We start from the raw sequence: 27,270 nt of genomic DNA, 5'->3' as shown, positions 1-27,270 counted from the left end.
TTGCGAACGACTTATATATTAGAAATGGACGAGTTCACCGTGCCTGGTAATGAAACATTTTTTATCCACGAAAAACTACTTTTTGATAAAACATTTGACAATAAATGCGAATCAATATTTAATGTTTTGAAGAACTACTAGAAAGAAAAAGCAATCCATTCAACCATAATAACAGTAGGAACGAATGGAGCACCATTCATGGTTGGGTCCTTCTGTGGATGATGTACCCGGAGTGTCAGTAATACACTGAGTCGCTATAAAGTGATAGATTGCTTAAATATTTGTTGTCAACGCAGTTAAATAGTTGATTTCCTATATCTAAGATGAATCGCGGAGTAGTTTCCCAGATCAAGCAGTTCTCCGTATAGTTTTTTGAAAAGCATATGTTTGACAAGATTTGTTTTCTTTTTGACACTGTTTTGGAGTTATTGGATGCTATTTCAACACAAAATTCAATCTTCATAGAGTTTGACATTGCCTATTTAACAGACTTGTTTCATAAATTCAATGAGGTTAACCTACCTGTGGTTTTTATTACTTTTTCAGTATTCGCCTTACTACGGTTAGAAGCAAGAAAAACATTATAAAATGTTTTTTAAATACAATGCCTCCTTTAGATAAGTAATAGAGCGATTATTTTTCTTTTAATAATTAATGAATGTTAGATTTTTAAAAATTATCCCACCCCCACCCACCCGCGAAATAAAAATCATGGTTAAAGCGAATGTATAAATCTACAGAACTTTTAAATATTGTAATGATAGACCTTTAAATCTACTGTTAGAGGACGATGCGCAAAATTTTTCCTGAACATTAGCTAATTAAACTCTTGAATGAATAATACCTACATGCAAAAATACACAAAGACGCATAATCTGTTCAAGAGAAATATTTTCTCGTTCTCTAGCCCAATTTAAATGTATTTTTTTTTACTTTAAACAATTATTACGGTCGTTCAATTTGTGAAAGAATTGTTAGAGCCGTTTTCGAGATCCGTGTCCCACCCAGAAGTTTCGAGGTCCCAGAAAAATACGAGTTGAGTAGAAGTATTGTAAAAACACACTTGACATTCATGAATCATCAAAATTGCCATAGTAGCTAAGAACGGGGTCTATCAAATACAGGAAAACATGGGAAGAGGTTTAGGAGCTAAAAAAAAAAGTTTGGGAATCACTTTCATCATCAGTATCAGTCCTAGTGGGAAAATTTTTTTTTCCGGAGATCCCAATTAAATGTCCTACTTCCTCTTCTCCACACTAAATTAATTTTGGCTTCTCAGTTGCGCAGTTCTGGATAATTTGAATCAGCTTTAGGTAAAGATCTAGAAGTCCAGGGTTCAGCCGATGCTTGTGGATTTAGAGATGCCTTCTTCTAGCCTTTGAGTTAAGAAGTGGTTCCTCTGGAATCTAGTGATCGGGCTGGGGCGCGACTTCAGAAATTTTATTTGAGTTGCCGGTGATTGACTAGGAAACATGCTTGTAAGATTGAATGGCTCGCTGATTTTATTATAGAAGGATTAATAAAATCGGCGGGCGAGAAGAAAAAAAAAGTGAAGGTCAATTCAACTAAGCTCTCTTCGATGTGATGTAATCGAATGGGGCGCATGAAAGATAGACGTCGCTATATCATGGCTCATAGAGGGCTGGGTTATCTTGTCTAACGCTATTGGACCAGACAATATGGTAAATAGATCGCGAGAACTGATTAGCACAAACGGCGATAATCTCTCTTTCTCTCTCTCTCAGATATACATATATATGCATGTGGTCAACAGGTGGGCTTACCCAATACCCATATAGTGTAGTTTAATATCTCAGGTAACAGTTGAAAGAGGAAAGATTTAGAGGGGGAGGGGTTAGGAAGAAATACTAGAGACGCAGGAGATTCCATTGATCATCATCACACATACTTTTAGACTTGTTTCACTCCATTTTATGTCAGCGAAGTGTAGAGTAGTACTGGGAAGATCCATCCAATTATTAGAGCGATGTCGTGCTTACCAGACAATTGGTTTTGAGTGTTTTACTCTTTTCTTACTTAGAAAGTCTTCGTTTATTTTTTTTATGGCCAATCGAGGCATTCTGATGAATGCCAAGATATTTATAAAGAGTAGTAGAATTCAATTATTTAAATGCCTTGAAATTATTAACTTTGCTTTTTCGTACTAAGCATAATTATTATTATTTTAACGCCACTTTTAGGTCGTATGTTCTTGAAACCATCATTCCCCAATTTAATATTCTCCACTTACAAATTATTTTTTTGCTCCTCAGTTTAATCCAGTGATGCCAAAAATACGGCCGGCGGGCCACATCCGACCTGTGCCGTAGTTCCATCCGGCCCTCTGAAACGTCGGCACAAAGTGTAGAAAAAAGACAATGAGTCGGTAGTAAAGCCAACTACAATGTTGCTAACATTTTAGGTAGAAAAATGAAGCTACTTCCCGACGCGTTAAAAAAAAAAGAGATAAATTTCAAATATTCCATTAATAAGTGCTAGATCCACACGGGTTTGTAATACAATAGTTGTAAGTCAATTTCATTTGTTATTGTAACTATTCCTTGATCTGGCCCGACACACGAGTGTTAGAAATTAAAATGGCCCGCAAGTCGAATTAGGTTGGGCATCACTGGTTTAGTCGATACGATGAAAGTAGTTCAACTTTCTCTCCTCTCATTGAACAGCCCGATAGGGACACACACATTACACAATGTAACCATCACTGTCACTTATACAAACTCAGCGTTCGGTATCATTTACAATGCTCACCGTATAGATCTACAAGAACAAGATGACACAACTAAAAGAGGAAATTACTAATTAAAATAATTAATTTTAAGTTAAGAAAGAAAGAAAATACTTTGATTAAATTAATTTAGGAACGATTTCATCATGTCAACAGTATATAGTTGTATCTTGTATGTCTTTAATGCTAAGTAGACACTATTTTCGCGACGAGCCATGCAGCGTTACATGTTCATTCATCATTATATGTATCGATGCCCTCTAAAAAAAACAACTCCAATAAAAATTTAAGTATCGAAGTCATTCTATTACTAATCACAGCAGAAAATGTCAACAGTGCATGGATTTTTGTAAAAATCAATACAATGTTTGGAAGAAAAAAACATCTTAGTGCCACCCAGCACGCATAATGACAGTCAGAGCGTGTAATGCAGGCTGCCATGCGTGTCATGAGTAACTGAGAGAAACGCATTTGTCTTTGGTTTGAAGTTAACATAAGGATATCAATACGAAGCAACATAAGGATATCAATAGAAAGTCAACATAGGGATATCAATACGAAGTCAACATAAGGATATCAATAGAAAGTCAACTTAAGGATATCAATAGAAAGTCAACATAGGGATATCAATACGAAGTCAACATAAGGATATCAATAGGAAGTCAACATAAGGATATCTTCTGGCTAAATGTACTAGGCACACAAATAAAAGAAACACTGCAAAGAACTTGACGACTCAACTTTCAGCTTTATATAACTTTATTGAATTATAACTATAACAATTCGTCACTGTAACATGGGGCTCAAGTCCACTCTCTTCTACTGTCTCGCACAGTAGAGAACAGTATCGACGACTGTACTGAACTTTTTCACATGAACTCTCTGGTTTATAAAGAGTCCCTAATCGCTTGTCTATTGTTGCAAAAACACTGCTAGTACCCTCTGGAACAACATGGGAGGAAACATCACATCCTGTTGTTGTTTATACATGTCGATTCCAGAGAATGCCTGCTGCAGTGTCATCTCGCCGAGGTCACACGTAGTGACCTCTAACTGTCACTGTTCATTTGTCACAATGCCCCCCCTTCGTAAATCTGTTCGTCCTCTGGAACAACACGTGAGGCACGTGAGGCACGTCCCATCCTGACTTTGTTTACATGCATAGATTCCAGATAACACTCGGTGTTGTGTCATCTCGCCGGGGTCACACATAGTGACCTCTACCTGTCACTGTTCATTCGTAACACTGCCCCCTTCTTAGATCTGTTCGTCCCGAACAGATTCTATTTCACCACGGTACTGATGGAGTCGGTCAACGTGGACAACCTTCAGCTTGGACCGTGGACTTTTCTGTATCCGGTAGACCACGTCGTTTATTCTTTTTACGACACGGTATGGACCTTCCCAGTCTCTTTGGAGTTTCGGGGATCTGCCTTTTCGTCTCTGTGGGTTATAGAGCCACACTAGATCATTCTCATGGAACCCCGACGTATTGGCCCGTTTGTCATACCTCGTTTTCATCAGGTCACTGTTGGTCTTGATGTTTTTGCGGGCCAATACATGAGCATTCTCCAATCGTCTTCGGAGATTGGTGACATATTCAGTTGAAGACACTGGCGTATCTCTCGGAATCCCAAATAACAGGTCACATGGTAGACGAAGCTCACGACCAAATAACATCTTCGCTGGGGTATATCCTGTGGTGCTATGAACGGATCCTCTGTATGACATGAGGAACATGGGGATATGGGTGTCCCAGTCGTCTTGTCGGTCATCAGTAACCTTAGACAGATGTTGCTCTAGGGTTCTGTTGAATCGCTCCACCATTCCATCAGATTGCGGGTGGAGAGCTGTCGTGTGGGTCTTTTCGATGCCAAGTGTCTTGCACATCTCCTGGAAAACTTTGGACTCGAAGTTCCTGCCCTGGTCAGAGTGCAACTCATTAGGTACACCAAAGCGACTGATCCAGTTATCCACGAGTGTTTCGGCCACTGTGATAGCTTCTTGATTTGGTATGGCATAAGCTTCTGGCCATTTGCTGAAATAGTCCATGACTACCAAGATGTATTTGTTTCCTTTCTTGGTTTCAGGAAATGGGCCTGCTACATCTATTGCGATCCTCTCGAATGGAACACCAACATTATACTGTTGCAAAAGACCCCTAGTTTTGCGTCGAGGGCCTTTTGCTGCCGCACATATGTCGCACCTTCGACACCATTCCTCTACATCCTCTCTATATCTGAACCAGTAGAACCGCTGACGAACCTTTTCCAGAGTCTTATTGACACCAAGATGAGATCCGCTAGCGCCATTATGCATCTCTTTCAGTACTTCAGCAACTCTCACCTTCGGTAACATCAGCTGAAGGCGATTGGATGTTCCATCAGCAGATTCCCAAACTCTTTTGATGACACCATTGACCAACGTCAGCGAGTCCCACTGAGCCCAGTACGCCTTGGTGGCTACCCCCTTCTCAGAGATGTCTTTCCAATCTGGCCGTTGTCCATCTTCTTTCCATAGAAGAATGGGAGCCAGATCTTCATCTTGCATTTGGTCCTCTCGAATCCTTTTATCACACCAGGGTCCGGAAACATCTACTCCGAGCCGAAAACAATTGACAGCTACCTCCTTTTCTTCAGCCTTCTTGCAGTGCTTACATTCTGCTTTGCAGGGTCGTCGAGACAGTGCATCAGCATTCTGGTGAATTTGCCCTTTTCGGTGCTTAGTTTCAAATTCATAGGTTTGAAGACGTTCGATCCACCTTGCCACCTGACCTTCAGGGCTCTTAAACGAAAGCAACCATTGCAGAGCTGCGTGATCTGACCTTAAGATAAATTTCTGCCCGTATAGGTACTTGTGGAAATGTTTTATTGCATCCACAGCAGCCAGCAATTCACGTCTCGTCACACAGTAGTTCCTTTCAGCTCTTGATAGGCTTCGACTGAAGTATGCGATGACTCGTTCAGTTTCATCCACCTTTTGGGACAAGACTGCGCCTATTCCAGTGTTGCTTGCATCTGTGTCGAGTATGAATGTCTTCCCTGGAATGGGGTAGGCCAATACTGGTGATGAGGATAGTGTGTTTTTCAGCCTCTCGAAAGCTTCTTGACATTCAGATGTCCAAATAAATGGCCTCTTTTGCTCTGTCAGTTGATGAAGGACCTTACAGATGTTTGAGAACTTTGGCACGAAACGTCGGTAGTATGTACAGAGTCCCAAGAAACTTCTCAGCTCATGGATATTACTTGGCGTAGGCCATCGTTTCACTGCCTCAACTTTGTCAGGGTCAGTGCTGACTCCGTCATTTGACACAATGTGACCAAGGTACTTAACGTTTTTCCTGAATAAGGAACACTTCTTTGGGCTGAGTGTCATTCCCGCACTTCTTATTCGTTGAAATACTTCCTTCAGATTTGCAAGGTGCTCTTCAAACGTTTTGCCAATGACAATAATGTCATCAAGGTAAACAAGGCATGTAGTCCAATGAAGTCCTCGTAAAACCCTCTCCATCAATCGTTCAAAGGTGGCTGGTGCGTTGCAGAGACCGAATGGCATCACAGTAAATTGCCAGAGGCCATTGCCAGCAGAGAAGGCGGTTTTCTCTCTATCATTGGGATGCATTTCAACTTGCCAATACCCACTCTTTAGGTCGAGAGTAGAAAATACCTGGGACCCTGCAAGCGTGTCCAAAGTATCGTCGATTCTAGGAAGTGGATAACTATCTTTATGTGTGACTTCATTCAGAGCTCTGTAATCTACACAAAATCGCATAGATCCATCCTTCTTCTTTACTAAGACAATAGGCGAACACCAAGGACTATTTGAGGGCTCAATGATTCCTTGCTGCGTCATGCCCTCTATCATGTCCATAGCTTCTTGTTGCTTTGCTAGCGGCAAGCGACGTGGTGGCTGTCGAATCGGTCTGGTGTTTCCAGTGTCTATTCGATGTTGTACCATGTTTGTCCGTCCGCAGTCTGTTTCATCAGATGGCAGAATATCTTCAAACTCAATGATCAACTGTTCCGCTTTGCTGTACTGCTCATCTGATAAATTCACTTTCATTTCTGTCAGGAGCTTGGTAATTTGTGGATTGAAAGGTTTGGTGGAATTAACGATCGTGATATCATTATTACAGTTTCTGATCAGGTCAAGAGTATTACATATTGCGATGGGGCTGTCTTTCTCTAGATGTCTCTCCTGTAGGCCGAGGTTCATGATTCTGACAGGCACCTTTTGATCTTTTCCGACAAGGACCAATGTTTTTCCTACTGCCATTCCGCTGTTGTCATTTTCAATGCCTTCCACTATCGCCGTCATCGTTGCAGTTTGACCATGCTCTAACTTTCCCCAGATAATTGCTTCAGACTGAGCTGGCAAACTTGTATCTTCTGTTAAAAGGATTCTTCTTATTTGACCATTCTCTTCATCTTCATCCCCGAGCAAGGGAATCTCAACATCACCACATTTCAAAGTACCACCTCCGATGTTCAGAGAGAATTCACATTTCTGCACAAAATCGAGCCCAATAATACAGTCATCCGTAATGTTAGCAATCAGAAATTCATGTATAAATGACTGATGCCCGAGCTCAAAGTTTATATTTGTCAGTCCATGTATAGGCATCATCTCTCCACTGGCCGTCTTCAAGGAGTAAGAGTTCACTCTCTTGATTTCGTTCTTTTTGACAATGTCTGGACGAATGACTGAACGTGAGGCACCAGTATCTAGAAGAAAACGGTAATTTCGAGATCCAATTCTACCATTGATGTACAGACTTTTATTCTTCCCTAACACAGCGACTGGAATTATAGTTGCAGGGGCTGTCATGTTCTTGATCGCCGATTTTTGCCCCATAAAACCGGCGAAAGTTAGTTTCCCTGGTAGACATGAGCACCTGACCTTGCATCTGTCTCCGGTCTGTGCTGATACTCTGTTTGTCGGGGAAATCTTCTCGTGCAGTTCCTTTGTAGATGGCCAGGTTCTCCACAATTCCAACAACGTACACTGGTTCTATTCTGTCCTTCTTGCTTCTTATTTGGTCTGCGTTCTTCTAGCACTTCAGTTACCCTTCTGAGAAGTTGTGTAAGATCTTCTTCTTGGACTTCCAGCATACGCCCATGATGGATATTCTTAGAGGCGTCTTTGGCGGCTTCATAGGAGAGGGCGTAGACCAGAGCTTCGCTGGATTTGCGCTTACCACTGATTCTTATTGCCTTCTTCAGTTCTGGATCTCGAATAGCATCAATGAATGCATCAGTGATAATGACGTCCAGAAAGTCTTGTGCTGCTGTTGGATATGCCAAATGAGCAAGACGTTCTATGTCCGCCTCTAGCTCTTGCAAGGTTTCACCGGAGCGTTGTTGTCGGGTTTTCAACTGAACTCTATAAACTTCTTGTAAATGTTCGTCTCCGTAACGGAGCTCCATAGCCTTAACAATGGCAGCGTAATCTTGTTGATTTGTTATTGACTGAAGCAGTTCTGCTGCCTTCCCTCTTAAAGCTAACACCAGAGCAGTCGCTTTCTCTTCTTCAGTGTTCCAGTTATTAACCTTGGCCGCTGCCTCAAACTGTCTTTTGTAAACAGTCCATGAGATGGATCCATCAAACACAGGCGGCTTTATCTTCCCAGAGATTTCGGGCACTAATGTTTTTGTTCTAGTACCCCGTTCCTTACTCAGTTGTTCTTGGACATGAGTCCTTATCTCTTCCATTTCTTTTTCCACAGTGTTGACTCTCTGGTCAATCTTCTCGTTCATAGAGCTCATCTGTTCATTTACTTTTTCATTCATGGCGTTTATTTTCTTGAAGCTCTCCTTCATTAAGTCCATCTGGCCCTGCATGTTACACAGGATCTCTGTCATATCTGGGTTTAATTCAAATATGTATTCATCTGGATCTTGATCTTCCTCAATAAGGGCCTGTCTTAGGCGTTCTGTTAGTGTTTCTTTGTTACCATTGAGCTGCAGACCTCTCTCACGAAGTTCTTGCCTTAATTCTTTGACCAACAGCTGGTTAAGTAGTTTCCTCGAAGACATTTCAGCCAGAAAACATCCCACTTCTGACACCAATTGTTACGTATTTCTGATTTTCTGGCTAAATGTACTAGGCACACAAATAAAAGAAACACTGCAAAGAACTTGACGACTCAACTTTCAGCTTTATATAACTTTATTGAATTATAACTATAACAATTCGTCACTGTAACATGGGGCTCAAGTCCACTCTCTTCTACTGTCTCGCACAGTAGAGAACAGTATCGACGACTGTACTGAACTTTTTCACATGAACTCTCTGGTTTATAAAGAGTCCCTAATCGCTTGTCTATTGTTGCAAAAACACTGCTAGTACCCTCTGGAACAACATGGGAGGAAACATCACATCCTGTTGTTGTTTATACATGTCGATTCCAGAGAATGCCTGCTGCAGTGTCATCTCGCCGAGGTCACACGTAGTGACCTCTAACTGTCACTGTTCATTTGTCACAATGCCCCCCCTTCGTAAATCTGTTCGTCCTCTGGAACAACACGTGAGGCACGTCCCATCCTGACTTTGTTTACATGCATAGATTCCAGATAACACTCGGTGCTGTGTCATCTCGCCGGGGTCACACATAGTGACCTCTACCTGTCACTGTTCATTCGTAACAATATCAATAGGAAGTCAACATAAGGATATCAATAGGAGGTCAACATAAGGATATCAGTAGGAAGTCAATATAAGGATATCAATAGTTTAACTCGAAATAAAAATAAGCAGACGATATTATAGACGGTAGACAATTGTTATATCTTTCAAGCGGCCTTGTGAACAGCTTGGTTTAATGTCCTGTTATAAGTCACAAGGTTGTCATGGCCAGGGGTGTCAATGGGGTTAAGCTCCCATTGTCTATAAAGTACTCCTAATGGCATGCGTCTCAAATAGCCTCTGACAACTAAGTCCAGCACCTGGCCTGCTCGTGTGGCTTAGATATTAAGCCCGGCGAAACTGCTCTTACTAACAGGTGAAGGGGTGAAGGCGGATACCTGGCGCCACAAAACCGGGAGCTTCGGGCAGATGGAGCTCGTCAGCCTAGTAAGGCAGTTCATCTAGGAGAGGGGTACTCTGACTTCAAACCCCGCTGCCTTGCGGTACTGAGGCTTCAGGAGACAACCTCGAGGAGAAATCAGGAGTGAAGCCCCTTAGGCGTTGGGAGTATCAGCTATGAAATTCCCTCCGGCAGCTCCTGCAACTGAGTTGGTGCCAAATGTAATGCGATGCGTTCCTTTGGATCACATCAGCAAGGTCGAGAGAGGGATCATGACGCATGGGCCACCCATGACCCCTTTATCCAAGGCCCAGGAATGCGCCCCGGAGAGGAAACTCTGGTGCTGCTGCAAAGCGGCTAAAACAACACGGGAGACAACAGTTACGGGTTATAAGTCCAACTTGATTGGCGTAATGTATGGACGCCACGGGTTGTCTCTGACGGTGGGAGAGGTCTTCGCGCCTCACTGATCAGCTACCGCCCGCCTCAACCTGGGCAGCCCCCAGTCAGTTAGGTGCTGATCCGCCACAGCCTGCCTGCTCTAATGGGTGCTTAGAGCTTAGTTTAAAACGACAAGTAGGCTGGAAACTTGCACCAAGCAACAAAAGAAGAAAAATTAAACTGAAAAAGAAAATCCCTGTCATGCGACTGGCCACTTGGAATGTCAGGACAATGTGTCCTGGTCTCACTGATGATCTGTGACTGAGGTAGAAAAAAGCTGGACGTTTATGCGTGATACAATCTACCAAACATCATCACTGGTCTTTGGAAACAAAACCAAGAAAAGCGAAGACTGGTTTGAAGCTAGTCTACCAGAAATGGAAACTGCCACTACGAACAAGAGAGCAGCCATGCTAATCTACAAGAAGGATCCCACCCCAAGCAACTTAATAAGGCTCAGAGCTGCACGTAACAATGCCCAAAGAGTAGCGAGACAATGTGCTAACAAATACTGGCAGGAGCTATGCGAAGATATTCAATCTTGTGCCGACTGTGGTAACATAAGAGGACTATATGAGGGCATGAGAAAAGCCTTTGGACCTCACACCAGCAAGTGTGCTCCACTCAAGTCAAAAGATGGCTCAATCATCAGCGATCGTGCGCTGCAAATGGAACGATGGGTAGAACACTATGCAGAACTCTACCAGATTGAAAACGCCATCTCACCAAATGCTGTTTCCAACTTCCCATCACTTCCAGTTTTGACGGAATTAGACGAAACGCCCTCAGTAAAGGAGCTGAGCATTGCCATTGACATGCTTGCACATGGGAAAACACCCGGAGGAGATGGCATTCCTGCTGAAATAATTCAGGCTGGAAAACATGCCCTAATCAAACCACTCCATGAACTGCTAAGCTTGTGCTGGGAACAAGGAATGGTCCCCCAGGAATTGAAAGACTCCAACATTGTTACAATTTATAAAAATAAAGGCGACCGCTCTGATTGTAACAATTACAGAGGCATCTCACTGCTTAGCATAGTCGGAAAGGCTTTTGCTAGAGTGTTACTAAAGCGATTACAGATCCTGGCAGATCGTGTTTATCCAGAGTCACAGTGTGGCTTTAGGGCAGGAAGATCTACAACAGATATGATTTTCTCTCTGCGGCAGCTACAGGAGAAGAGCAGAGAACAAAAGCAGCCCCTCTTCATAGCTTTTATTGATTTGACCAAGGCCTTTGACCTTGTTAGCAGAAGCGGTCTGTTTGCTGTACTAGAGAGAATCGGCTGTCCAAATAAGTTAAGAAAACTAGTGTCAGCTTTTCACGAAAATATGCAGGGCCATTCTCCATTAAGAGCGGTGTAAAACAAGGATGTGTACTGGCCCCTACACTTTTTGGCATCTTCTTCTCAGTCGTACTATCCAGTGCTTTTAAATCCCTGGAAGACGGAATATACATCCATAGCAGATCCGATGGAAGGCTCTTTAACCTGGCACGTCTTAAAGCCAAAACGAAAAGGCGTCGTATCTTGATAAGGGAGCTGCTGTTTGCCGATGACGCGGCACTCGTATCTCACTCACAAGGAGGTCTACAGAAGCTAGTGAACGCCTTAGCAGCTGCTTGTCAAGAGTTTAGCCTTACTATAAGTCTCTCCAAGACCGAAATCCTCGCACAAGACGTTGCAGAAATACCTATAATACAAATTGGGAACCACACCCTTTCAGTGGTGCAGGAATTTACCTACTTGGGTTCAACAATTGTCAGTAACCTAGACTTAGACATCGAGCTGACAAAAAGGATAGGAAAAGCTACCACAGCATTGGCAAAACTCTCCAAGCGCGTCTGGGAAAATGGTAAATTGACCACAGCGACCAAAATCCTAGTCTACAACGCCTGTGTTGTGAGCACTCTCCTTTATGGCAGTGAAAGCTGGTCAACATACATGTACCAAGAGCACAGATTGAATAGTTTCCACTTGCGCTGCCTGAGACGCATAATGGGCATCTCTTGGAGGGACCATGTCTCCAATCAGGAAGTTTTGAGACTGGCCAATATGAACAGCATGTATGCTCTCCTGACACAAAGGAGATTACGCTGGCTCGAACATGTCTCCCGCATGCCAGATGGTAGAATCCCGAAAGATATCTTATATGCTGAGCTTGTGGAAGGAGTCAGACCCAAGGGCCGCCCAAGACTAACATATAGAGATGTCTGCAAGCGAGACATGAGAGCCTCAGGCATCAGTGAAAGTATGTGGGAAAACATAGCCAAAGACCGGAGTGCATGGAGACAGACTGTGCGTGCTGGGACAACTCTTGCTGAGAACAAAAGAATTGAAGCGGCTTTAATCAAGAGGGGAAAAAAGAAAGCTGCCCTGTCTGCTAGCCCTAAATCAGAGGCATACAAATGTACGAATTGTGGCAAAGTCTGCCGTTCTAGAATTGGCTTGATTAGCCACACCAGATTCTGCCCCGTCTCAAGATTAAGCCAAAACCAGTGACTCACTTGGGCGCATCCATTGCCTTTCGAGACAAAAGGAGCCATATATATATATATAAGTCACAATGAAGACCTTATTAAGTAGATGACATATATTGAAGAGCACTAGGAATAAAATAATAATAAACTACTGAAAAGAAAAGAGTGTTATGCCATTCATATATTTTTTATGTATATGTAAATCTAGACACAAGTTTGAATATATTTATATACATTATGAATTACAAACGTTACTTCAAAAGAGAAAATAATTATTTCCTACTTCTGGCTAGTTTGTCCTGAATCTTTTTTTAGATTAGTATTTAGTGGAACAGCCAGCATTACAATGATATCCCATCTCCTCTATGGGCTGCCCTCACTTTTTTGCAACGTTCAAGCGAAAATCGACCCTTCATTAGATCATTCGTTGCATTCTAGGACGGCGAGAATTATATTACCCCCATTCACCACCGCACTATACATGTTGTTGCACGTGAATCCTAGAAGCCCTGATGAATAAAATATATAAGCTATGCTCCTCCCGCGGAACAGTTTAAAAGAAGAAACACGACTATTCGCAATTTAATGCACTCTTTATACTTGACTTTTGTTTTGTCAGTCATAAATCTAGAGTGACTAGACTTTACATCACGTTATCTAAAGGCGCATCTTATACAAAAAAAGGATAATACCCCCCTAAAAAACAGACACACTTTTAATAAGCCCTTATATTCACTAAAACAAATTTTAGATTTAGAACAGGAACTTATTCTAGATCTACATCTAGACTTTATAAAATTATGCTAAGCATTATCATTAGCTACAGTCTTTATATTTCAAACTGTTGTAGCAATTACATGACAGTAGTATTTACGTACATATTATACAAGAGAAAAAATAGCTTTATCTATTTATTAGCGACCCCGAAAAGGGAATAGACGCCTCTAGTTTTATGTGGTCTGTCTGTCTGTCCGTCCCGTTTGGATCTCATAAACTAGAAAAGATATTGAAAATGCGACAACATAATATTTTAGACCTTTCAAAGTTCTGATGCAACGGCTACTTTTTTCTTTTCTGAAAGCGAAAAATTTAATTTTTAAAATCAACTATGCAAGCAGTTTTTTTTTCATAAAAATACACCATTTTTACAACTACTCACTATGAATAGTAACAAACACGAGAAAGGGAAAAAAATATATTTCAAGTGAAACATAATTTAAAACAACAATTAATAAGTAGTTTTTCATATTATCACGTGAAGTGTAGAGCGGCCTCAATGTCATAAAACACTTAAGGAATGTTGTTTTTTTTGTACGGAATTTTTTTTAAGGCTTTGAATAAGAGCTTGACTCTTTACAAAACAATTAGATCAATTAGATAATCATTATATGACATCAGTTAGGCCTGGTTCACGTGTAACTTCACCTTCACTTTCACCTATCCCTTGGTCTGCTAGACCGTAGGGGCACCACATAAGATTAGTCAACATTCTTTCTCCATTCTTTTCTGTCTTCCTTTATACCTGCCTGGGTGGACCACTTCGGGTGCCGATTTTGAGTTTGTGTTTCCACACAAACTTTCTTTGTAACCTTGTTGTTATTAAGTCTTGTTGTTAATGTTATATAATTTCAAAAAGTGCTTATTTTCTATCAAGTAGATGTTAAAGAAAATTCTCTGAAATTTCCAATTCTTTGAGCGCCCATAAGTGATGAGCCACCTAGGGCTTTGAAATGTATAGTAATAGCTAGACGATACCCGTAATTTCAATAATCCTTCAATGGTAGGCCCGCATTAACCAGAGGATCCAAACACTGTTGAGTGGGGGTGGCGATTTTTTATATTTCTTTGTGTGTGTGTATATATATATATATTCAGGTGTTGTTTTTTTCACAAAGCCTATATCAACTCTGTTTGTCTGCCTGGCATAAAGTTTGTACACGTTATTTCTCCCACCCCCAATTTCGGATTAAGCTGAAATTTTACCTTTTAGTCTTCTTGCCAAATTTAAATATTTTTTTTATACTTAAAAGAATTATAAAAGCCAACCCAATGATAAGCATCAACTATCAAATTTCTAGGAAAATCGTTTGAGCCGTTTACGAGATTAGTGTCCACCCAGGTTTTGCACATGAATTGCCACCCGAGGTATTGTAAAAAGGCAGGCCAAATAGAGTGAAATGAAGTAAGGTTGGTGCACTGGCTGATAGTGTGAGTGACAATGGACCTCATTCACCAATCGTAAACAAACAACATTTAGTCACGTGATCTTATTGATAAAACAATGGAAAAAACTGTCACTTGACAACCATCATGAATTAATAATAATAATAATAATAATAGTCTTTATTATCCGTAAGGAAATTTGTCTTACAATTTGTGCATTACACCAAACAAAAAACATTATAACTATAAGAAACCAAAGTGTACATTCACACCAGACTCGCTCATAATTTACATGTGACAAAGTTTATACCAGATTGTTCTTATTTAATGATTTGATTGCCAGGGGAACAAAAGAGTGTTTGTGTCTGTTTGTCTTTGCTATCGGTGTCTTGTATCTCTTGTGATGGTAAAATCACGAAATCCTGACACAAAGGGTGATTCTTTATTTCGAGGATCTTGTTAGCTTTTTTATAGATGTTTGTCTCAAACAACTGCCCAAATGGGGTTTGTTTTTTGCCAATGATTTTGCCAGCAGCATTGAGGATTCTATTAAGTCTATTCCTATTTTTAATGCTCAGATTGCCATACCAGGCAGTGATATTGAAACTGAAAATATTGCAGATGTGAGCGTGATAAAACATAGCCAAGGCCTTTTCGCTAACATTAAACGAGGACAGTTTTCTTAGTAGTCGTAATCTTTGCTGCCCTTTTTTTGCTGATATAATCAGTATTTGCAGTAAAATTTAGTTTATGGTCTAGGATAGTACCAAGGTATTTAAAGGTTTGCACAATTTCAATAGTCTCTTCAGCTACAGAAACAATATCATTTTCCCTCTTGTCCCTGCGAAAATCGATTATCATTTCTTTGTTGTTTTTTTTTACATTTAATAATAAAAAATTATCTTTACAGTATTCTTCAATGTGTTCTAATTCTTTAAAATACTCATTTACGTCTGAGCTCTCTGAGAGCAGGGCAAGAAGAGCCGCATCCTCAGCGAATTTTGTGAAGGAGCAACAAGAACTATCGGATTGAAAATCAATGGTGTACAAAATGAACCACAATGGCGATGTCACAGCCCCCTGGGGCGCCCCTGTGTTAACTATGCGTTCATTAGATATAACATTGTTTACCCTAACCCTCTGAGCTCTGTGGGTCAAAAATTCATTAGCCTATAGTATTATGTATGGACTTATCTGCAACGCTTTCATCTTTTCAATGAGTAAATGAAGTTGTATAGTGTTAAAAGCTGATGAGAAATCAATAAAGAAAAATCTTACATAAGTGTTCGGTAAGTCCATGGTGGGCCTGATGGAATAAAAGGGCGAATCTTAAAAGAATGTGCTGAACAACTAGCTGAACCTTTCCAAGATATTTTTTCTACTTCATTACTAAACCATGAGATACCACCTGTGTGGAAGTCATCTATAATTGTACCTGTGCCAAAGGTTTCCAAACCGCAGGAAATGAATGACTATAGACCTGTTTCACTTACTTCCATTGTGATTCCCCCCCCTGAGTAATTTTTGTCTCTAATCGCCCAAAGTAAGCGCCTGACCGACTCCGAACTGAACTTGGTCGGCCTGTTCAGTTCAACATAGGTGCCACCATGCATCTTTGCGGTCTGGTTTATTCATCTGCCTCCATATGCCCATTTCTGACTTGTTCCGGCGATCTAGCCAGAGCTTCTGTTTCTTCTTTTAAGCGTCCCGAGACATGACGTTAAACTGCTCTCTTCTTTGCTTAGCTTAGCACTTTTGTAGCTCAATAGTACCCTACTTCTTTTCTATCATTGTGTCTGCCTCCCCGTCTCTCCAGTCTGCTTCATTACCCATCAATCTGTCTCCTTATATTAAAGATCTCCTTACGTTTAGACCAGTCCGTTTGCCTTGGACTGCGACAGGTAAGGGGGGATAGGGAAATCAATATATTTGAGTAGGGGCCTATTCGAGGATAAGTTACTACAGCACAGTAATTTGGCTCTAAGTTTCTCTAGACCAGAGGCCCAGATGGCCCGCTCTGAGTCAGCCGGCTGATCACGCTGAGCTTCCAGCATGGGTCATCGACCTATGCTGGAGGGCAGTGAACAGAGGGTCAATCAGAGAACTGCTGTATCGGACACATTCCCAATGCAGCAGCTGACTGAGTATAGCACCTGGGAAGCCCTGGCGAGCTGGGCATCCGCGTGGCCCATCCCCTTATTGAACTCAATGGCGTGTGGGGAGCACAGGTGTCGAAAAACCATTAATGTCTATGGAAAACAAAACAAAAACTATTAGCCCTAGATTTATATCTGAGCAAGAGCGGAGACGAGAAGAAAAAAAGAGGAGGCCCCTAAAAGCTGTGCTACCTGGACATCATTTCCAGTCGTCTTGTGCACAGAAGAGGGCAAAAGACTGACAAAGATGAGCCCTTTTCTAATCTACTTAAGGCAATAGTAGAAGAGTAGTAGGAGAGCTCAAGAGTGTATCAAAGCTGCATAAACCATCTAAACTTCTCGTAGATACACTCTGATCGGCTTTTACGATGCAGAAGTATCTTTGACCTCCATTTTTGAACTTATGAAACACAAGATCTGAACACAACAAGATCTGACCAGTAAAGTTGTAATCAGCTCTAGAGACCTGCTGGAATGTTCCGAAAAAGAAATAGTGAAGGAAAATGAAGAAATCACCCATGCCCGGCGCATTACCAGGCGCAGGGATGGTGAGGAGGTCAAAACCGCTATGATCCTCTCATTCGGAACTAGGACACCGCCAGAGTTCTAGTGAGGCTGGGGAGGGTCATGAAGACAAGGGCTATACAGCCCAGTTCAAATGCCCAAACTGTCTCGTTGGCCACTCAGCCTTCTGCAAGGACTGCCTTGTGTGGAAACAGGAGGTTGCCATGCAGGGGTACAAGGCAAGTCCTCCTCAAGGGCCAGTTCGGCTTGACAAAAACCTACTCCCAGGCTGTGTTTAAGAAGGAAAGTTCAAAGCCACACTGACGACACATCAACCTCACCACCTCTTTCTCCTCCTCCAACTCAGAAGAAAACACCGCCACGAAGCACATCTCCAAAGCATAATGAGAGCCCTGTTGTGAATGTCATGCTGAAGAACAGATTCTCTGTGTTGGCTGATGAGAGCTTGGAGATAGAGCAGCATGAGAAAACCATCACTCCGGGAGAACCCGGAGACATGTCTGACTCGGGTCCTCCTCGGAGAACCCAGCCAGACTACCCAACCTCTACTGAATTATGAGTTGATCAGCTCCCTAGGGGGGAGAAGCAACAACTAAAGTGGAAGATTACCGAAGTGAGGGTGTAGGAAACCAATCTCACTTGCACGTATGGCTGTAAAAGTACCCGACAGGAGAAAATTTCTCATATACTCTGACTCACAATCTGCAATTGCATTCTTTGGGGCGGGAACTTCAATGCCCATAACACAGTAACGTTTCGTTGGTACATAAAAGCCTAAAGCTTTTAGAGCAAATAACATTGAATTATAGGAATGTCACCTCCATCTGGGCCCCCTCCTATGTGGGCATAGAGGGAGATGAAATGGCAGTCAGAGAAGCAAAGAGAGCCCTAAATAAAGCGGTGTCAGGAACCCAAATTCCCTGCTCGGACCTTAGACAGACTATAGCCTCTGCCACCTACCGAGAGTGGCAGGATCGGTGGAAGGCTGAGACCCACAATAAGCTAAGACGGATTGTGGCGGATGTCATGTGGCGGTCCTCATCTAAGGGTCTGACAAGGCGTGGAAGCACTTCCATGTCCAGACTTAGGATTGCCACACCTACATCATGCACTCCTTTGTGCTAAAGAGAGAGGAGCTCCACTGTGTGAGTACTGTGACTCTTCTCACCGTGGAACATATCCTCATTGATTGCCCCGGATACCAGGATATTAGAAGAAAATATTTTGGAACAGATAACAACCTCATAACAATGTTTGATTATGTTGATCCTGGGAAAATACTGGGCTTTAGCCGGGAGGTGGGGTGGACTACTAAAATTTGAGTTGAGATATTTACAACAGATTTTCATTAGATTATTTTAAAATGTACTATTTGAGTTGTGGGTAAACCTTATTTTTAATAACTTTTAACTTTGTAACTTTTAGCGCTTGACCTATAAAGGGGAAGTAACACTTGAGGGATTATGGGCACGACATGGCCTAAATTGTGCCGATGTTTAAAACCTAAAATATCAAATATCCCTCTCTTAAACTGGAGCTCGAACACTTTTGTAGGAGCGTGGCTAGTCAGGTACAGATACCAGAAGGCAAGCGGATTTTGTATCAAATCGGCCCGATCGTTACCAAACTAACTGCCGTCGGCTGGAATTCACTGATCTAAAAACATCCACATTATGCACTGCACTTTACAGACTTCTTAACCTTGCTTCCTGTCCTTCGAGGGTTTAAGAGATTCAGTCCGTGAAGATAATACGTCCGCCGTTATCGCAGTCCCCCCTCCCCCCATCCCGCCCTCACACAGATTCTTTCTTTTATGAGCTCCAAATCTTAATGTATCGCCTGAATTTCTACCATGCATCACTTTGTTTTGCAAAGGCCCATAAGGCCCATCAGTTCGTCATTTAGGAATATCCGTCTGTGTAGGTAATGGTGGTTCCTGCAGGATTAAGCTTGATAGTTTCTCTGGCTTTTCGTGTTGCTTCTTACCCTTCCATTAGTCTACCATACGTTTGAAATGGTAACTATCTTCCAGCAGTCATGCACTCATGGGCTAAAATGACGGATATATATATCTGCTCTCCCTCTTTATCTCTCTCTCTCTCTCTGCGCAGTTTCAACGGTGGCACTTTGGCCATGACTGCACTGGCGGCAATCGAATTTGAAAGAAATGTGCCTTTAATTAATCGTATGGCTCGAACTGCATATAGGCACGACGCATAGACCCGTGATTTATAGCATAAGGCTTCTTATCTCTCCTCCCCCCTAGGAAAAACTATAAACAATCAATCTCTGACTATTCTTCGGCTTCTTGATTCTGTATCAAAATATTTATATGGGAAATTCACCCAACTTTTTTTTTTACGAAACCTATATCCACTTCCCCTGTCTGTCTATTTATCTGTATGTCTGGTAAAAAGTTTTAACACATTATTTCTCCCACACCCATTCGCGGATCAAGTTGAAATTTGGAAATAACTTGTACATATTTGAGAGATATAGTTGTAAGTGCGGAGTTATTTCTCTTAGATAAGCTTTGTCTTTTTAAAAATGATTTTTAATGATTTTTTTTACTGTTTTTAGCGACCCCCAAAAGGGGAAAAGACGAAATTAGATTTGTGTGGCCTGTCTGTCCGTCCGTCCGTCCCGTTTAGATCTAGAAAAGATATTGAAAATCCGACAACATAATTTTTTGACCTTTCAAAGTTCTGATGCAACGGCTACTTTTTTCTTTTTTGAAAGCGAAAAATTTGTTTAAATCAACTATGCAAGCAGTTTTTTTTTCATAAAAATACACCACTTTTACAACTATTCACTATTAATAGTAACAAACACCGGAGGCTTTTTAGTAAGGGAGTTGACTATTTACCCTTTTTTAAACATATATATATGCAACTGGTTTTACATTTTTGATCAAACAATATTATTTTATACAATTGTATTGCTAGGTTATGTAGGTTCTGTCATACATTTAAAAAAAAAAAATTTAATAGAAAAAATCTATTTACTATGCAAATAAGTTGGACATAATTAAAAGCAACAATTAATAAGTAGAATTTCATATTTTCGCGTGAATTGCAATAGCTACAAGACTACAAGGTACACAAAAAGGATTTTTTATATATTTTTTTTTGCGGAGATGTTTTTTTCTTGAGGCTTAGAATAAGAGATTGACCATTTACAAACAATTAGATACTCATTATAAGACATTAAGACATCAATTAGGACAAGTTCTAATTAGTTGTAATCTAACTTCACATTCACTTTCACCTATCCCTGGGTCTGCTGGAACTTTGGGGCACTACACAGGATCTGTAAACCTTCTTTCTCCATTCTTCTGTCATTTGCCTTTGATAGATTTCATTATGATATTCTTTCTGAAAATATTTAAACCTGCCTTTTTACCTGCCTGGGTAGACCACTTGTGATAGAATTTATAACTGATATTCTTCTGAAAATATTGAAACCTGACATTTTTTTCTGCCAGGGTGACCACTTTGGGGGCCGATTTTGAGTTTGTGTTTCCACACAAACTGTCTTTGTAACCTTGTTTTTGCATCCTGCGCATCGTACCGCTTTTGTCCTGTAAATTGTATTATTTCTTACCTTCACCGGCAGGAAATAGTATAGTTTACATTTATTTACGAGTAGTTGATTTTTGTATTTTTTTTTTTAAACCTATTTTTTCTAGTTGGTTTATTTCTTTGGTAGATTTCCCGATATCTCCTCTAGTTTCAGACAGGGCCAGGCTTATACATATTCATTACAAATTATCACAGAGCGACGCGCAACTTAAATAGCTGCATAAAAAAGCAGTTCTGAGCGATTGACCAAAGTTCTGTGAAGAAACATACTTTGTAGTTTGTAGTTTACTTCAAGAAATGCTTGAGTAACGAACTTACTTACAAACACAACAAACACAAAAAACAAACCGTAAGAAGGAACAAGTCTCTTTTTTTTTTCAATTATTATACAATTATTTACATTGAATTGTAGAAAGGTTTTGATTTTAAACTACGGGTGCACTAGACAGCTTTTTTTGTATATCTGACAGGAGCTGGATTTGGCCGGATTGTAAAATAATATACAGCATTTAATAAGAGATATTACAAATGTTTTTTGTTTTGTTTTTGATTGTTTTTGCTGTCGCTATTTACAACTGATTTTACAGAAACGAAATAGAAATAATCCCGAGAATAGAATATTTCAAGACGTACCAGACTTGAACAAAATGGAAAACGTTGGAAACAAAAAAAGCAATAGGTAGGGAACTCATTGCTATAATTAACATAAAAATGGGTGGAAAAGTACATTTTACATAGATTGTTTGATATTACATTGTTTCTGACAAAGCAAAATACTTGACAAATCCTGACCATATTAACAATTATAGAATAAATGTAATTTCTTTGAGATGATGGATATATTCCTCAAATATGACAAAGTACTGAAAATTACTGTGTTGAAAAGCACACACAAATTATGAATGAATTTATGATTTTTTTTAGCAAACACAATAAAAGTTAAATATATAAGAGACAGAAATAATGTCTACAAAGTACTTTGGTACCTTCTTTGATAGTACATCCGACAAAACACACATTGATCAGATGTTCGAATTATAAGATTTCAAAAGGAAACAAAATCTTGACAATGTTTGAAAAATAAAGAATTTTAATTTATGATGCGTGGAGCTCTGAGATAGGATAATGCAGCTACAATGTCTGGAATCCATGAAGGTGGAGTACTAAAAATTTTTAGAACTCAAAGAAAAAAATTTTAATGGGTGTCTAGACCTTGCAATTAATCTTTGTGGCCAACATCCTTTTTCAGAAAATGTTTCTGCCTAATATTTTTTTTACAATTTCAATATTTTTTTCCGCTCTAAAATATATAGCCATTAGAGGCACAGCTTATGGGCCATTGCCTTTTTTATGCAGTGGACGCCCTTGCATTGCGGCGTGGGATGGGGGGCAAAAAGGTAGCAGACGTACTCGCAAGAGAGGGCACGTAGGCAGCTACGAATCTCAAATCACCAAGTACGCTTCTACAGGCAACGGCAAAAATCCGAGAACTCAGTTATGCGATTTGGTTAAAATCTTGAGAGGAATCAGACAGGGCCCGTGGTGTCTGGCAGCATATACGTCAACCAGATTGCGACGATCCGTGGTGGCGATTGAGAAGGTCAGATCAAGCAATCGTTGCACAGTGTAGGACGGAACATTGTCCTGTTGGGGCACACGTTGCCCAGTTTGCTTCCGATGCCGTCACTGTTGAGAAAGCTTCGAAACTGTCATATAGTTTGTACGAATGTCTTCAACTACAATTGTTAAGGTGGGACGTGTCTGGACAGTCACGTGATCTGTATGGGAGCTACAAGACATTTTGCCAAGTTTCTTGACAGTGGGCTACGGTAGAATAGTCCTTTCTGCTTTGTTTCCAATCTGAGTTTATCTCAGGGACTATTGTCAGCTGTCTGTGATTTTACCGTTTGCATTACTGTCTTTTAGGCAGATTTACTGGACATTCAACATAAACAAAAGAACTTCTAAGCAATAGTTAATTGTTAACACAGAGGCGCTTTAATTTTTCTTTACCAGAAGCATGACAAGTTATTGGAAACGCTCCTCTCAAATAAAAAAGCTTGTCATTTGAACAGAAACAAAAGTTAGAAACAAGAAGAAAATGTCAGGAGAGCGATCTCAACATTGCTAACTATTCGAGGAGAGAATAAGAGGTCAATACTTTAGTGAAATAACCGTTTTTATGTTGAGATACATGCGATCATTAAGTTTGCAGATATATGTGCAACTATGTAGCCAAACTTTGCTAGGTTACTATACAAAAAGCAACTAAGACTAGTTGAGCGCTTTCACCAAAGATGCTTGCGCTCCATCATGGACATACGGTGGCAAGACCGCACTACAAACAGCGATGTCCTTGCGAACGCCGGTATGGATAGTATAGAGGGACTTCTTATGGTCCGACAGTTACGCTGGGCTGAACATGTATCCCGTATGGGAAACGAACATATGCCAAAGGCAGTCTTTTTTTTTATGGTGGTCGACGTAATAGAGGTGCCCCATGGAAACGCTTTAAAGACCAGCTTAGGCGCCAACTTGCCTTAGCTGACATAGTAGAGAGCACCTGGCTGCATGCGGCCTAAAAACGAGACATCTGGAGGTCACTCACAAAGGCCGCGGGATACATATGTGAAACCAAAAGAAAATCCCCTGCCGAGGACAGACGCAGACGGCGAAAAGAAAATCTTAATCGACCACCGGCGGACAATGTTTATGCTTACTCTGGATGTGGCACAATATTTAGGTCACAGCTGGCGCTGCGTTGCCACGGGAACTACTGTATTCCTCATTAATCTTCGGACTCGAAGGAAAGCCTTATTATGTAACCAAAAAGTATATTTTCAGCAACCGTTGAAGCATCACTGTTTGTTTGAAAACAATTCGCTGTATACGATGATTTAGCAAAGGGCGACTTTGAAAAAAAATCAAGACTGAGAAGATATCGATCTTAAGGCAAAAAATAGTTAACCTTAATGAAAGTAAAAACTGAATGATGCTTTAATGTGTACAATTTACCCAAGGTACCTCTAAGAATTTCCACCAACTCTTTTACTGTTTTTCTTCATAGCTAAATTTGAACATTGTATTTAGATCTCGCATTTGAGTTGCTGAGTCTAAACGAGGTGAAAAAATTGGGAACCGATATTCTAATTGATGTTTCTGTAAGCATAGTCAAGGTCATTTGAATACTAAGGACATGTACTGATCACACGTTAAAAGATTTTATTTAGAATATACATAGTATTTGTGAAAATATTTTCCATTTAAAATCATAAGGAAATCAAACGTAAAACAATATGACTTTTGTATTTAAGTTTTTTTTTTGTTTTTTTTTTAACTGAGTAGGTACTAGCCACAGATCTTTGGCTGGAGCGTTAAAACGTGCAAGGCCAAGGTTATTTTAGCCCAGATTAGTATTCATGGCTGATACCCAGAAAAACCTTATCAAATAGATCTTTATAAATCATAGGTTTTTATACAGAATTTTACATTAAACAGCGTTTCAAATATACTTTTATGCAGCATCAAATGTTTTATAGGGTATAGAATGAGCCAGTGGTTTCTACGTCAAATCTAACATACTCTAATGAGATACACCACCTTATAGTCTAAACCTAACATCGTTAAAGCGAATTTAAAAAAAAAAATTTAACCAATGATTAAATAAATAGACCTTGAAACACCATACTAAATAGTTTTTATACGTCATAATGATGATGTATAAATGCGTAATATATAAATCTTTACACGTTATAAAGAAAAACCTTTTTCTGCAATAATACTTTACATATTGAAATTTAACATTTTGATAAAATAAATTACAAAATTTTGTTGTATGTTTGTGACAAGTTTTAATCCCACTTTCCAAACAGTATGTGTACACTAATACCGTACTTCTAGATTCTATGTTTAAAATGTTGTGAGCGGGAATGTGGTGTTGATGATGTCAAGATTGCAGATCGATTCTGCTTAGAGAAGATTGTTCACAATCATATTTTATAGTTTCTTAACATTTGATTTCTACTCATATGTACAGATATTTTGTTTTTTTTTAATTTTCAATTAAATTGCTGACAAGACTTACCTGTTTTACTATAGCATCCTTCCACTGGATAGGCTTCAGTTTTAAATAACTCCAGTTAATCGATGAATAACAATCTTAAAGCACTTAACACACTAACTGATTCAAGCTGTGTTGATCAATTCTAGTTTCCTTACAGAAAAAGATCGACATGAAAACAAGGGAAGTAAAACTATGGGAACGAAGAAAGAAAAGCAACAGTGGTTTGGTGTGTCATCTGTGTCTAAACTACAAATAACCCCAATAATGCTACATCGACATCAGATTGATGTCAGAGCTGCCACCTAGCGTCGCTTTAAGTCTGTCGGCAAGCAGCGCTGCAAGACGATAAAGGAGGAGGCGGGGTAGTGGTGTGTGTTGTCCTTCCCTATCCATTATCTTCCTCTTCCCTTAAGGCTGTGACAACATTTTCCTGACATTGCTGCCATAATGAAGAAATTCGGAGTGAACAAGATAACATGGGGTGAACACCATCAAGCTTTACACAGGCCATGCACAAAGAATAAATCAATGAACATTTGTAATTATGTTGACTGATAAACATTAATTAAAAACTATTAATGTTTCTCGTTCAGCTGAACAGATTATTAATATTTAAAAACAATATTGGCATAAAAACTGTTTTTACATTACATTAATATACGGTTAAATCTAGACCTAGTTTTCAAAGTTAAATATCACCCGTAAGTTCATTATATCAGTCTTGATCGGCACATATAGTAAAGCAACCGGCGTATTTTACATTGCCAACAGCAAACAATTTTTTTTGTTATATCAATGAATACAAAATTGGCATTTTAAATAATGAGGTTAATGAAAATATATACAAGTATGAGGTGTTTTTTTTTAAAATAATGATTAAATATTTAAAAATACTCACCTGTATTTGTAAATTTGTCTTACGCTAAGATGTCGGTCTTCGTGTACATTGGCTTTTTTCTTAGGCTAGTGACGCTAGTCTATTACAAAGCACAACAATGACCTCTGGAATAGCATTCTTCGTCTTCTTTATTGCTGTGTAAGAGTTGAGTCTAAGACTCTTGGAACTCTAAGCCTTGGAAGCTTGCCTCCGTCTGCCTGTCTGAACAAGCCACTGTCTTGGAAAGATCCAAACAGCTGTTAATTTGTACATCCCAATAACCGATGGCTCGTATCCCATGATGGTTGGGTTATTAGCGAGACCAACGGCTGAGCACACCTGGGAAACTCCCCCATATTCCTTCTCTGTACCAAATCAGCCGTGCAGGTGTCCGCCATAAAAACGGCTCCTTGAGTAACGGTGTGTGGATAGTCACATGTTTGTTGGAGCTTTCTTCCATCGCCGCCACTGCAATGGACTCGATCCTTGGGCACCCCAACGGGGTTTCTGTTTTGCTTCCCTATTGGCGTAATCGTCTCCTCTGACGAACGTTTCCACCCGAGCGTCACGTTGAAATTAAGAAGCATTGCCCGCGCTGGAATAGCGTTAAAACTTAAAACATTATGGAAACTCAAATGGGAAATAGCATTAAAAATCATCTTAAAAACATTTTGGAAAATCTAATACCAACAACACATTCATCAAACAAATAAATAAATGATGGCTTAATGTTGTAATTTAATGAAACAATGTAAAATAAAAGTAAAAACTATTTTAAAATGTAAAGAAACCCAAAAAAATAGTGCATTAAAAGTGGTATTAATTAAATATCTGACCCAAAATCTCTGCAGACAGTTGTAGAATATATATATATATATTAGGGGTGCACCGAATAGTCGCTCCGGCTCCGGCTTCTGCCGAATATCCGGCATTTTTTACTATCCGGTGCTATTCGGCTCCGGTCGGATATCACTACCGGATGGTAAACCGGATAGTAAAAAATACACCTATTTAATATGCTTAAAGTGGACCTCGTTCCATTCATGTCTGTTGTAGAATGTATAAATGTTTATACTAAAACAAAATAATGTGCTTAAAAATAGAGCCATTATGAATATGCACCAAACATCGTTTATTATAAAGACAAGGCGTGTTAATAACTTGATATAAATAGAAATGAAACTTTACATCATAAATGCGCTTTACATACAGAGCA

General features: G+C 40.0%; 1 protein-coding gene across 2 annotated transcripts in view; it reads right to left on the bottom strand.

The window, feature by feature from the left end:
- The window catches only part of LOC106058514 (SCY1-like protein 2), a 95,857-nt gene extending 70,325 nt beyond the window's left edge, over window positions 1–25,532 (bottom strand). Inside the window, exon 1 of one of the 2 annotated variants that reach the window (XM_056031331.1) lies at window positions 25,199–25,532. The gene's annotated coding sequence lies outside the window, so the exon portion shown is untranslated. The remainder of the gene's footprint in view (window positions 1–25,198) is intronic. The other variant, XM_056031332.1, reaches the window with a different exon arrangement.
- Between the last annotated feature and the right edge of the window lie 1,738 nt (window positions 25,533–27,270).

Source organism: Biomphalaria glabrata, chromosome 5 (assembly GCF_947242115.1).
Source record: "Biomphalaria glabrata chromosome 5, xgBioGlab47.1, whole genome shotgun sequence".
Taxonomy (NCBI): domain Eukaryota; kingdom Metazoa; phylum Mollusca; class Gastropoda; family Planorbidae; genus Biomphalaria; species Biomphalaria glabrata.
This window is presented reverse-complemented; position numbering and strand designations above follow the sequence as displayed.